Genomic DNA, 14,467 nt, shown 5'->3' with positions numbered 1-14,467 from the left:
GCTAGCCCACTTGTTCCTCCAGATTTCTGATGGAGGATCTTATTTCACTCATGAAACTGAAAGTGGTCTTTGATAGATCAGAGACTAGATTGGCTAAATTAGAAGTGTTTTGTTCAGAATTCTCTGTCTGTTGCTGAGAAGATGATGGATAAGGCTTGCTATTGCTCAGCCTATTGCGTCCACCATTGTTAAAGCCTTGCTGAGGCTTTTGTTGATCCTTCCATGAGAAATTTGGATGATTTCTCCATGATGAGTTATAGGTGTTTCCATAAGGTTCACCCATGTAATTAACCTCTGCCATGGCAGGGTTCTCAGGATCATAAGCTTTTTCAGAAGCTACCTCTTTAGTACTGTTGGATGCATGTTGCCATCCATTCAGATTTTGAGAGATCATGTTGACCTGTTGAGTTAACACTTTGTTCTAAGCCAATATGGCATTCAGAGCATCAATTTCAAGAACTCTTTTCTTCTGAGGCGTCCCATTATTCACGGAATTCCTCTCAGAAGTGTACATGAATTGGTTGTTTGCAACCACGTCAATGAGTTCTTGAGCCTCTTTAGGCGTTTTCTTTAGGTGAATAGATCCACCTGCATAATGGTCCAATGACATTTTCGAAAATTCAGACAGGCCATAATAGAATATATCTAATATGGTCCATTCTAAAAACATGTCAGATGGACATCTTTTGGTCAACTGCTTGTATCTTTCCCAAGCTTCATAGAGGGATTCACCATCTTTTTGTTTGAAGGTTTGAACATCCACTCTCAGCTTGCTCAGCTTTTGAGGAGGAAAGAATTTATCTAAGAAGGCAGTGACCAGCTTATCCCAGAAGTCCAGGCTATCCTTGGGTTGTGAATCCAACCATATTCTAGCTCTGTCTCTTACAGCAAAGGGGAAAAGCATGAGTTTGTAGACTTCAGGATCAACTCCATTCGTCTTTACAGTCTCACAGATCTGCAAGAACTCAGTTAAAAACTGGTAAAGATCTTCAGATGGAAGTCCATAAAACTTGCAGTTTTGTTGCATTAAGGCAACTAGCTGAGGTTTCAGCTCAAAATTATTGGCTCCAATGGCAGGAATGGAGATGCTTCTTCCATCAAATTTGGACGTTGGCTTTGTGAAGTTACCAAGCATTCTCCTTGCATTATTATTATTTTCGGCTGCCATCTCCTTCTCTTGTTCTAATGTTTCTGAAAGGTTACCCTTAGATTGTTGTAACTTAGCTTCTCTTAATTTTCTCTTCAGAGTCCTTTCAGGTTCTGGATCAATTTCAACAAGAGTGCCTTTTTCCTTGTTCCTGCTCATATGAAAGAGAAGAAAACAAGAGAAGAAAGAGGAATCCTCTATGTCACAGTATAGAGATTCCTTTATGTTAGTAGAAAAAGAAAGGGGAGAAGAATGTAGAAGAGGGGATTCGGATTTTTAGGTGAAGAGAGGTGAAGAGAAGTGTTAGTAATTAAATAATTAAATAGAATAAGAGAGAAGAGATAGAAAATTCGAAAATAATTTTAAAAAGGGGTTAGTAATTTTCGAAAATTAGAGATAAGATAAGATTAAAATTAAAATTTAAAACAAAAGAATTTTTGAAAAAGATATGAGATATTTTCGAAAATTAGAGAGGGAAAAGTAGTTAGGTGATTTTGAAAAAGACAAGAAACAAACAAAAAGTCAAAGAGTTAGTTGAAAAAGATATTAAAATCAAATTTGAAAAGATAAGAAGATAAGAGGTTAGATAAAATATTTTGAAATCAAATTTTGAAAAAGATAAAATTTTTGAAAAAGATAAGATAAAAGATAAAAAGATTTAATTTTTAAATTTAAAATTACTTACTTCACTAACAAGAAACTTCAAGATAAGATTCTAGAACTTAAAGATTGAACCTTTCTTAACAAGAAAGTAACAAACTTCAAATTTTTGAATCAATCACATTAATTGTTAGTGTAATTTTGAAAATATGATATAAAGATAAGAAAAAGATTTTGAAAATAATTTAAAAAAGATTTTTGAAAATTTTCGAAAAACAAAGATAAAATTGAAAAGATATGATTTTTGAAAAAGATTTTAAAAAGATAAGATATTTTTTTAAAAGTGAAAATTTGACTTGACTTGTAAGAAATAACTAATTTTGAAAATTTTTGACTAAGTCAACTCAAATTTTCGAAAATTTGGAGAAAAATAAGGAAAAGATATTTTTTTATTTTTGAATATTTTAATTATGAGAGAGAAAAACATAAAAATAACCCAAAATATGAAAATTTTGGATCAAACACATAATGCATGCAAGAACACTATGAATGTCAAGATGAACACCAAGAACACTTTGAAGATCATGATGAACATCAAGAACATAATTTTGAAAAAAAATTTGATGCAAAGAAAACATGCAAGACACCAAACATAGAAATCTTTAATGCATGGACTCTAACAAACGAAAAATGCATATGAAAAACAACAAACAACACAAAACAAGAAAACATCAAGATCACACAAGAAGACTTACCAAGAACAACTTGAAGATCATGAAGAACACCATGAATGCATGAATTTTTGAAAAATGCAAGAAAATTTTTTAAAGCATGCAATTGACACCAAACTTAAAAATTGACTCAAAACTCAAACAAGAAACACAAAATATTTTTGATTTTTATGATTTTATAATTTATTAGTATTTTTATTAATTTTTTTCGAAAATATTTTTGGAAAAACGAAAAAGAAAAGAAAATTTTGAAAAAGATTTTTTTTTTGAAAAGAAAATTACCTAATCTGAGCAACAAGATGAACCGTCAGTTGTCCATACTCGAACAATCCCCAGCAACGGCGCCAAAAACTTGGTGGACGAAATTGTGATAAAAGAGTTCCAGGCACTGTTAGAGAAGCTCACAACTTCGTTCAACTTAACCAGCAAGTGTACTGGGTCATCCAAGTAATACCTTACGTGAGTAAGGGTCGATCCCACAGAGATTGTTGGTATGAAGCAAGCTATGGTCACCTTGTAAATCTCAGTTAAGTGGATTCATAGGGTCAAATGTAACTGGATTAGATAATTAAAAGATAAATAAATAAAATAAAAAAGGATAGAAATACTTATGTAGATCAATAGTGGGAATTTCAGATAGGCGTGTGGAGATGCTAGAATTCTCTCGAATCTCTACTTTTTTATTACATTCATCCAATCCTTCTTACTCCTTTCCATGGCAAGCTGTATGTAGGGCATCACCATCATCAATGGCTACTTTTAATCCTCTCGGGAAAATGGTCCTATGCGCTGTCACTGCACGGCTAATCGTCTGGAGGCATCACCCTTGTTGATAGCTACATCCCATCTTCTCAGTGAAAATGGTGCAAATGCTCTGTCACAGCACGGCTAATCAGTTGTTGGTTCTCGATCATGTTGGAATAGGATCCATTGATCCTTTTGCGTTTGTCATCACGCCCAGCAATCACGAGTTTGAAGCCCGTCACAGTCATTCAATACTGGAATCCTACTCGGAATACCACGGACAAGGTTAGACTTTCCGAATTCCCGGGATCCTACTCGGAATACCACAAACAAGGTTAGACTTTCCGGATCCCTATGAATGCTGCCATCTATCTAGCTTATACCACAAAGATTCTGTTGGGGAATCTAAGAGATATGCGCCCGGCCTAGAGTAGAACGGAAGTGGTTGTAAGTCACGCGCGTTCATAGGTGAGAATGATGATGAGTGTCACGGATCATCACATTCATCAAAGTGTTGTGCAACGTATATCTTGGAATAAGAATAAAAGAGAATTGAATAGAAAGTAATAATAATTGTATTGAAACTTGAGGTACAGCAGAGCTCCACACCCTTAATCTATGTTGTGCAGAAACTCCACTGTTGAAAATACATAAGTGAAAGGTTCAGGCATGGCCGAATGGCCAGCCCCCTAAATGATCAAAAGACCGAATGATCAAATACTAGAACAGTCAAAGATTAAACTATCAAAAGATGTCTAATACAATAGTAACTTATCCTATTTATACTATACTAGCTACTAGGGTTTACATGAGTAAGTAATTGATGCATAAATCCACTTCCGAGGCCCACTTGATGTATGCTTGGGCTGAGCTTGATCTATCCACGAGCTGAGGCTTTTCTTGGAGTTGAACTCCAAGTTATAGCGTGTTTTGGGCGTTCAATTCCAAATCATTACGTGTTTCTGGCGTTTAACTCCAGACAGCAGCATGTACTTGGCGTTCAACGCCAAGTTACGTCGTCAATTTCCGAATAAAGTATGGACTATTATATATTACTGGAAAGCTCTGAAATGATAGAAAAACACACAAACTCATAGTAAAGTCCAGAAATGTGAATTTAACATAAAAACTAATGAAAACATCCCTGAAAGTTGCTTAAACTTACTAAAAACTACCCAAAAACAATGCCAAAAAATGTATAAATTATCCGCTCATCAGTCATCATGGATGATTTTTCTGTCTTTGGCAATTCATTTAACACTTGCTTGCATCATTTAACTCTTGTTTTGAAAAGATGCCAAGAAACTAACTTGGTATTGAATTGGGAGAAATGCCATTTCATGGTTCCTGAAGGGATAGTTCTTGGGCAAAAAGTGTCAAGCAAAGGTATAGAAGTTGATAAAGCTAAAATAGAAATCATTGAAAAGCTCCCTATACCTGTTAATGTAAAAGCGGTAAGGAGATTTCTTGGGGATGTTCGCTTTTACAGGAGGTTCATCAAAGATTTTTTCAAAAATAGCAAAACCATTGAGCAATTTGCTAATGATTGATAGTCCTTTCATCTTTGATGACAGTTGCAACCATGCCTTTGAAACTTTAAAGAAAAAACTCATTACAACACTAATTATCAGACTCCCTGATTGGGAATTACCTTTTGAACTTATGTGTGATGCAAGTGACTTTGCAATTGGTGCTGTGTTGGGGCAAAAGAAAGACAAGCTGCAGCATGTCATATATTATGCTAACAAGGTGTTAAATGAAGCACAGAAAAATTATACCACCACTGAGAAAGAGCTTTTGGCAATTGTATATGCATTTGATAAATTTAGACAATACTTGATTGGTTCAAAGGTTATAGTGTATACTGATCATGATGCTCTCAAGTATCTAATGTCTAAACAGGATTCAAAGCCAAGGCTTATTAGGTGGGTGCTGCTGCTACAAGAATTTGACATTGAAGTAAGAGATAGGAAGAGAAGTGAGAATCAAGTAGCAGATCATTTGTCAAGAGTGCCACAAGAGGCCAATCAACATATACCACAGTAAGTGAATGAAAAATTCCCTGATGAGCATCTTTTCCAAGTCCAGCAAGAACCATGGTTTGCTGACACAGTAAACTACAAGATGGAAAGAAAAATCCCTCAAGAACATCCAGGCAGCAAGTGAAAAAGCTACTCAATGAAGCCAAAAAATTTTTGTAGGATGAACATTTTTGTTCAAAAGATGCCCGGATGGACTGATTAGGAAGTGTGTCCCTGAAACTGAAATGAGAGACATATTGTGGCATTGTCATGGTTCAGCCTATGGTGGACACTTTGGACCAGAGAGAACAGCTGCCAAAGTATTACAAAGTGAATTTTATTGGCCAACTATATTCAAAGATGCCAGAGAGTTCATTCATCAGTGTAATGAGTGCCAAAGAACTGGAGGACTATCAAGAAGGAATGAGATGCCTCAAAATTTCATTCTTGAAGTGGAGCTATTTGATCTTTGGGGCATTGATTTTATGGGCCATTTTCCTCCTTCTTACTCTTTCAAATATATTTTGGTTGCAGTGGAGTATGTCTCAAAGTGGGTGGAAGCCATAGCCACAACCACATGTGATGCACATATTGTCCTTCAATTCCTTAAGAAGCACATTTTCACTAGCTATGGAGTGCCCAAGGGTCTTGTCAGTGATGGTGGTAGTCACTTTTGCAACAAGTAGATGGAAAAACTCCTTCACAAATATAGAGTGATTCATAAAGTAGCCACACCATATCACCCTCAGACTAATGGCCAGGCTGAGTTAGCAAATAGGAAGTTGAAGAAGATCTTAGAGAAAACAGTAGGAAGCACAAGAAAAGATTAGGCCAGGAAGCTGGATGATGCCTTATGGGCGTATAGAACAGCATTCAAAATCTCTATAGGAAGGTCTCCATTTTAGCTAATCTATGGAAAATCATGCCACCTCCCTGTGGAACTAGAACACAAAGCTTACTGGGCTACTAAGCTTCTAAATTTTGATCCTCAAGCAGCAGGAGAAAAAAGTTTGTTACAACTCAATGAGCTAGATGAATTCAGACTGAAAGCTTATGAGAGTGCAAATATATACAAAGTGAGGACAAAAAAGTGGCATGATAAGAAAATTTTGAAAAGAGAGCTCAAACCAGGACAGCAAGTACTCCTATATAATTCCAGGCTCAAGATTTTCCCAGGCAAGTTCAAGTCTAAATGGACTGGCCCCTATTTGATCACAAAGGTTCTCCCTTATGGAAGCATTGAACTTCTGGATGAGGCTACAAGGAGCCATTTCATAGCAAATGGTCACAGGACAAAGCATTACTTGGGAGATCAATGGGACAAGGAAAAGGAGGTTCAGAAACTGACCTGAGCAAGAATGAAGGATGTCAAGCTAGTGACAATAAAAGAGCACTTGTTGGGAGGTAACCCAATCTGGGGTAATCCCTTTTCATATCTATTTCAATAAAAAGGTTGAATAGTCTTATATGTATTGCAAGGAGCTAAGTTTGGTGTTGCACACCAAAACAATTTAAGGGAGAATGAAGAATGTTAAGTTTGGTGTTCCACCAAGAATCTCACTTAAAAACACATCTTCACCTTCTGCATAAAGAGTTGCTAGCTCCAAGCAATCAGAGAAACTACTTAACCATTATCTGTTTTCTAGTTTTTAACTTTATGACCTTCAGCAAAGGCAAAGGTTTCATATATATATATATATATATATATATATATATATATATATATATATATATATATATATATGGTTGACTGGTTGTATAAGAAACATTGGCAAGGAACTAAGTTTGGTGTTCACACACCAAAAATAAGTTCAAAAGCCTACAAGCAAATCTTGCATAGTAACTAGTTGCCTAAGGGCTTGAGAAACAAGCAACTTTTAAGGATTATGTAGGAAAGAATTCAATCTGTGAAAAGGGTTCTGCATCATCATCCAAAGGAGGAACAACAGAGAGAAATAATGATGACAAAAGGAAAAGCTGAGACACATTCCCAACAGGTTGTATTGATAGTTAATCCTTGTTGCTTTAAAGTATTTTAACTTGGGGATTCCTATATGACTTGTTGAAGTGTTCAATTAGGTGTAAGTAGAGATGTTTACCAAAAATGCTAGCCTGCATAGTGCTTATCATAAGTCATCTGCTTGAATTTTTGTTTTGTTTCCCTTTTGCATAAATAAAAGAAAAGTGTTTGAAACAGAAAGTGACTGTCCAATGTTGTAGGAATTAGAATGAAAATTAAGTGGTGGTACTTGTTTGATTTAATGATTAGCTCAATAATAAAAGCTGCATGATAGAATACTCTTTCTAGTGTGAATTAAGTTGTTGCTATAAAGTCTTTTATTAATGAACATCCCTTGAGAATGAAGCAAAACAAAAAGAAAAAGGAAGAGAAAAGCCAAAACATGGCAAAGAAACAAACAATAAGGCTAGACACCAATAGCTTGGACCCTAGGACATATGCCTGTAGTGCTTTTGTACTAGGATTTACTTGGACAATTAGGTTCTGAGGAGTATTCTGAAACTTGGCCACTTGGATCAACTGATCTGGGATTTCCAACCGAAAGTCCACCATTAGGAACAACCTAGCTACAAAGCATTTAGTGATCCAGAGATATGCTGGACATCAATGTTCTTAGGAAGAAATTGTGAGCCATGTGTCTGTGGTGAAGTAGTGTTGAGCAAAATTGAGCCAAAAGGCTGCTGCAACACTTGCCACAAAGCTTTCATTAAGAAATAAGCTCTCTAAGCAAGAGAAAGAAAGAAAAAGCTAGCAAGGGATCAAGCAAAAAGCAAGGCAGTATAATAGCAACTCTAGTGAACCCTTAAGGAAACATTTCTTATCTATCAGCAAGGAATAAGTGAGCTACATTTGTCTGCATAAAACTCCATGAACCAAGTTCAATTATCTGCTAAATAAGGACATGTATGCTTCTCTGTTTCATTTCATTTCTTCTTATTTTTAGTGCTTGCTTGGGGACAAGCAAGATTTAAGTTTGGTGTTGTGATGACAAGTCATCTTATGCTAGATTTTCAAGCATTTTTCACTTGTTTCATTAGGTTTTATCCACTTTCTTGCACAATAAGTAAGTGACTTGGAGTAGATTTTCATGATTATGTTGAATCAATCAACCATCAATTATTTGACACAAAATCATAGGGTTTTTGTTGGAATTAATTGATTTTATGAATGATGCAAAGACCTTGTGAATTTGGTGATGTTTTGATTGTTTATTTAGTTGTTTGTAGGGAAGAAAAGGAGAAACAAAGGGTAAAGTTCACTTAATGAACTTAGAGTTCACTAAGTGAACTTCCAAGAAAAGCATGGGCCAAGGACCAAAGCTCAACAAAGGAGCCAAGTTCACTAAAGTGAACTTCAAGTTAACTTAGTGAACTTTATCATGGATTACACAAGGCCTGGGAGCAAAGGAACGCTCAACCAAGGCTCAACAAAGGCCAAAGTTCACTAAAGTGAACTTCAAGTTCACTAAAGTGAACTTCAAGTTCACTTAGTGAACTTTTTCGTGGGTTATACAAGCCTGGAAGCAAGGGAGCACTCAGCCAAGGCACAACACAAGAGCCAAGTTCACTAAAGTGAACACCAAGTTCACTTTTGTAAAATTTTTCGTGCCTCACACCAGGGAAAGAAAACGCGCGACAAAGGGGAGGCAAGCATCAAAGGAATGTTCAATCAAGTGAACACCAAGTTCACTTTTGTGAACTTTTTCGTTCAAAAGAGCTGACCCATGCCTCCAACTCAACTGAACCAAGACCAACTGGATCCATCTCTCTTCAAATCCAAAAACCAAAAGGCCCACTCCAAGCTTTGAAGATCAAAAATAAAAAGTGTATAAATAGGAGTTAATTCAATTTGTAAAAGAGGCGGAGCTCAATTTTTAGTTTTCTTTTTGATTTTTCTCTTTGTGAATTCTGGAGAATTGAGATCGAATCTGAGATTGTTTTCTGTTTTCATTTTCTTCTTCATCAATTCTGCTCCCTGGATTTTGGGTTTTTGAACTCTGATTGAAGAATTCTTTGAAGTTCTTCATCTTGGAGTTCCATTTTTCTTTTCTGCTTACTAAGTTTAAGAATTTAAGATCTGATCTCAATTGTTTCTTTAAGTCTCAATCTGAAGCAAGTTTTTTGCTTCTGATTTTCATTTCTTCTGCAATTTTCATTTCTGCTTTAAAAATTTATGCAAATCTACTTCATCTCTTACTTCTCTGTAATTTACAATTCTTGTTCAATTCTGAAACCCAGCCCCCAAATCCCTTTAATCTTCAAGCAATTGAAGTTTATCAGCAATTTAGATTCAGTCATTTAGTTTTCTTGCACTTTAAGAACCATTTACATTTCTTGCAATCTAAGTTTCAGTCATTTACATTACTTGCACTTTAAGTTTCAGCTCAATTTACATCTTCTGCACTTTAGATTCTGTCAATTTCCCCTCTCTCTTTTATTTTTTTTGCAATTTAGCTTCTGTTAATCAATTTCCAATCAAATCATATAACATTCGCTTAACTAAATTCATCACCTAACTAAAATTGCTCAATTCATCAATCCCTTTGAGATCGACCTCACTCTTGTGAGTAATTACTACTTGATGCGACCCAGTACACTTGCCAATGAGTTTTGTGTGGAAATCTAATTTTTCCTCATCAAGCATCACATTGGATCCTCAAGGAGGAGCACTAGCCACTACCATTAAAGGTGGATTCGTTCTCTTTATATGCATTTCCTATTATTTTTCTGTTTTCTGCCTGTTTATTTGTCTGTTCTCTTGTTTTACTGCATGATCATTTGCATTTGATGTCTTAAAGTTGTAAAATGTTCCATATATCTCTCACCTTGCTTAAAAGAAAATTTTTATTGAAAAGAATTGAGAGATGCATGAATTTCAAGTTTAAAATAAGAGTAGTTTAATTATGTTGATGTGGTATCATTGCTTTTTTTCTGAATGAATGAAATAAACAATGCATATTTTAAGTTGTGATTTTAGAATGTTGGCTCTTGAAAGAATAAGGAAAAAGGAAACGTATTATTGGTAATCTGAAAAATCAATAAAATTGATTCTTGAAGCAAGAAAAAGCAGCAAAGAGAAAAACAAAAAGCTTGCATGCGAAAAAAAAGGAGAAAAATAAAAAGAAAGAAAAAAAGCAAGCAGAAAAGGCCAAAAGCTTTTTAAACCAAAAAGCAAGAGCAAAAAGCCAATAACTCTTTAAACCAAAAGGCAAGGGTAAAAGGTCCGAAGGCTTTGAGCATCAGTGGTTAGGGGAGCACAAAGGAATAAAATCCTGGCCTAAGCGGCTCAAACAAGTTGTCCCTAACCATGTGCTTCTGGCGTGAAGGTGTCAAGTGAAAAGCTTGAGACTGAGCGGTTAAAGTCATGGTCCAACGCAAAAGAGTGTGCTTAAGAACTCTGGACACCTCTATCTGGGGACTCTAGTAAAGCTGAGTCACAATCTGAAAAGGTTCACCCAGTTAAAGTGTCTGTGACATGAATGTATCTGGTGGTAATACTAGACAACAGAGTGCTTAGAGTCACGGCCAAGACACTAAAAGCTATGTTCAAGAATAAAAAAGAGCTTAACTAGGAGAGTCAATAATATCATCTGGATTTTAAGTTCCTAAAGATGCCAACCATTCCAAGTTTCAATGGATAGTGAGATGCCAAAACTATTCAGAAGCAAAAAGCTACTAAGTCCCGCTCATTGGTGCACGAAATTGTGATCATCAATGGCACCATCAACATGGTACGCACAATTGCAATCTCAACTCTTTATCACTACTTCGTACAACTAACCAGCAAGTGCACTGGGTCGTCTAAGTAATAAACCTTACGCGAGTAAGGGTCGATCCCATGGAGATTGTTGGTATGAAGCAAGCTATGGTCATCTTGTAAATCTCATTGAGGCAGATTCAAATGGTTATGAATGATTTATGAATAAAGCATAAAATAAAGATAGAGATACTTATGTAATTCATTGGTGAGAATTTCAGATAAGCGTATGGAGATGTTTTGTCCTTTCCGTCTCTCTGCTTTCCTACTGTCTTCATCCAATCCTTCTTACTCCTTTCCATGGCAAGCTGTATGTTGGGTGGTGGACGAAATTGTGATTCATATGTTATTGCATTTTGTAAAATTCATTGCTTTTTCTTTCCCTGGAAATGTCGCCAAAATCATGATGCCAATACCATGGTTTACAACTATGTGTGGTCACAACTCCGTTCAACTTAACCAGCAAGTGTACTGGGTCATCCAAGTAATACCTTACGTGAGTAAGGGTCGATTCCACAGAGATTGTTGGTATGAAGCAAGCTATGGTCATCTTGTAAATCTCAGTCAGGCGGATTCAAATGTAACTGGATTAGATATTTAAAAGATAAATAAAAAAGGGATAGAAATACTTATGTAAATCAATAGTGGGAATTTCAGATAGGCGTATGGGGATGCTGTGCTCCTCTTGAATCTCTACTTTCTTATTACGTTCATCCAATCCTTCTTACTCCTTTCCATGGCAAGCTGTATGTAGGGCATCACCATCGTTAATGGCTACTTTTCATCCTCTCTGGAAAATGGTCCTATGCGATGTCACTGCATGGCTAATCGTCTGGAGGCATCACCCTTGTCAATGGCTACATCCCATCCTCTCAGTGAAAATAGTCCAAATGCTCTGTCACAGCATGGCTAATCATCTGTCAGTTGTCAATCAGGTTGGAATAGAATCCCTTGATTATTTTGCGTCTGTCACTAACGCCCAGCCTTCAGGAGTTTGAAGCTTGTCACATTCATTTAATACCGGAATCTTACTCGAATACCACAGACAAGGTTATACTTTTTAAATTTCCAGAATCCTACTCGGAATACTACAGACAAGGTTAGACTTTTCGGATTCCCATGAATGCCGCCATCTATCTAGCTTATACCACGAAGATTCTGTTGGGGATTCTAAGAGATATGCGACCGGCCTAAGGTAGAACGGAAGTGGTTATCAGTCACGCGCGTTCATAGGTGAGAATGATGATGAGTGTCATGGATCATCACATTCATCAAGTTGAAGTGCAACGTATATCTTAGAATAAGAATAAAAGAGAATTGAATAGAAAATAATAGTAATTGTATTGAAACTTGAGGTATAGCAGAGCTCCACACCCTTAATCTATGGTGTGTAGAAACTCCACCGTTGAAAATACATAAGTGAAAGGTTTAGGCATGGCCGAATAGCCAGCCCCCATGAAGGTGATCAAAAGACCGAATGGTCAAAAGATGTCTAATACAATAGTTAAATGTCCTATATATGCTAGACTAGCTACTAAGGTTTACAGAAGTAAGTAATTGATGCATAAATCCACTTCTGGGGACCACTTGGTGTATGTTTGGGCTAAGCTTGATCTATCCACGAGCTGAGGCTTTTATTGGAGTTGAACGCCGAGTTATAGTGTGTTTTGGGCGTTCAACTCCGGGTCGTGACGTGTTTCTGGCGTTTTACTCCAGACAGCAACATGGAACTGGCGTTGAGCGCCACTTTACATCGTCAATTCCCGAATAAAGTATGGACTATTATATATTGCGCTCTGGATGTCTACTTTCCAATGCCGTTGAAAGCGTGCCATTTGGAGTTTTGTAGCTCCAGAAAATCCATTTTGAGTGCAGAGAGGTCAAATTCCAACAGCATCAGCAGTCCTTTTGTCAGCCTTTTTCAGAGTTTTGCTCAAGTCCCTCAATTTCAGCCAGAAATTACCTGAAATTATAGAAAAACACACAAACTCATAGTAAAGTCCAAAAATGTGAATTTAACATAAAAACTAATGAAAACATCCCTAAAAGTAGCTTGAACTTACTAAAAACTACCTAAAAACAATGCCAAAAAGCGTATAAATTATCCGCTCATCATTGGGTATCACCCTTGTTAGTGGCTACAATCCCATCCTCTCAGTGAAAATGTTCAACGTGCTCTGTCACAGCACGACTATTCAGCTGTCGGTTCTCGATCATGTCGGAATAGAATCCAGTGATTCTTTTGCGTTTGTCACTAACGCCCCACAATCGCGAGTTTGAATCTCGTCACAGTCATTCAATCCTTGAATCCTACTCAGAATACCACAGACAAGGTTTAGACCTTCCGAATTCTCTTGAATGCCGCCATCAATTCTAGCTTATACTACGAAGATTCTGATTAAGGAATACAAGAGATATCCACTCAATCTAAAGTAGAACGGAGGTGGTTGTCAGGCACACGTTCATAGGTGAGAATGATGATGAGTGTCACGGATCATCACATTCATCAAGTTGAGGAACAAGTGATATCTTAGAACAAGAATAAGCTAAATTGAATAGAAGAACAATAGTAATTGCATTAATACTCGAGGTACAGCAGAGCTCCACACCTTAATCTATGGTGTGTAGAAACTCCACCGTTGAAAATACATAAGAAGAAGGTCTAGGCATGGCCGAATGGCCAGCCTCCCAAAGAGGGTTCAATCATAGAAAGATGATCAAAAGATCTCCAGTGATCAAAGGACCTCTAATACAATAGCAAAAGGTCCTATTTGTAGAGAACTAGTAGCTTAGGGTTTACAAAGATGAGTAAATGACATAAAAATCCACTTCCGGGCCCACTTGGTGTGTGTTTGGGCTGAGCATTGAAGCATTTTTGTGTAGAGACTTTTCTTGGAGTTAAACGCCAGCTTTTGTGCCAGTTTGGGCGTTTAACTCCCATTCTTGTGCCAGTTCCGGCGTTTTACGCCAGAATTCTTGAGCTGACTTGGAACGCCTATTTTTAAGCCCAGGATGTCTACTTTCCAACGCCATTGAGAGCGCGCCAATTGGGCTTCTGAAGCTCCAGAAAATCCACTTCGAGTGCAGGGAGGTCAGAATCCAACAGCATCTGCAGTCCTTTTTAGTCTCTGAATCAGATTTTTGCTCAGGTCCCTCAATTTCAGCCAGAAAATACCTGAAATCACAGAAAAACACACAAACTCATAGTAAAGTCCAGAAAAGTGAATTTTAACTAAAAACTAATAAAAATATACTAAAAACTAACTAGATCAGACTAAAAACATACTAAAAACAATGCCAAAAAGCGTACAAATTATCCGCTCATCACAAGACCAAACTTAAATTGTTGCTTGTCCTCAAGCAACTGAAAATCAAATAAGATAAATAGAAGAGAATATGCAATGAATTTCAAAAACATCTATGAAGATCAGTATCAATTAGATGAGCG

At 36.7% G+C, this 14,467-nt stretch overlaps 1 non-coding gene across 1 annotated transcript; it reads left to right on the top strand.

Moving 5' to 3' along the window:
* The first annotated feature begins 668 nt into the window (after positions 1-668).
* On the top strand, positions 669-772 carry LOC112704618 (small nucleolar RNA R71). Its single transcript, XR_003155235.1, has one exon. It is a non-coding gene; the product is annotated as a small nucleolar RNA R71 (small nucleolar RNA).
* The last annotated feature ends 13,695 nt before the right edge of the window (positions 773-14,467 follow it).

The sequence above is a fragment of the Arachis hypogaea genome, chromosome 7 (genome assembly GCF_003086295.3).
Source record: "Arachis hypogaea cultivar Tifrunner chromosome 7, arahy.Tifrunner.gnm2.J5K5, whole genome shotgun sequence".
NCBI lineage: Eukaryota > Viridiplantae > Streptophyta > Magnoliopsida > Fabales > Fabaceae > Arachis > Arachis hypogaea.
Note: the sequence above shows the minus strand (reverse complement) of the source record. Positions and strands in the feature narration are given on the sequence as shown.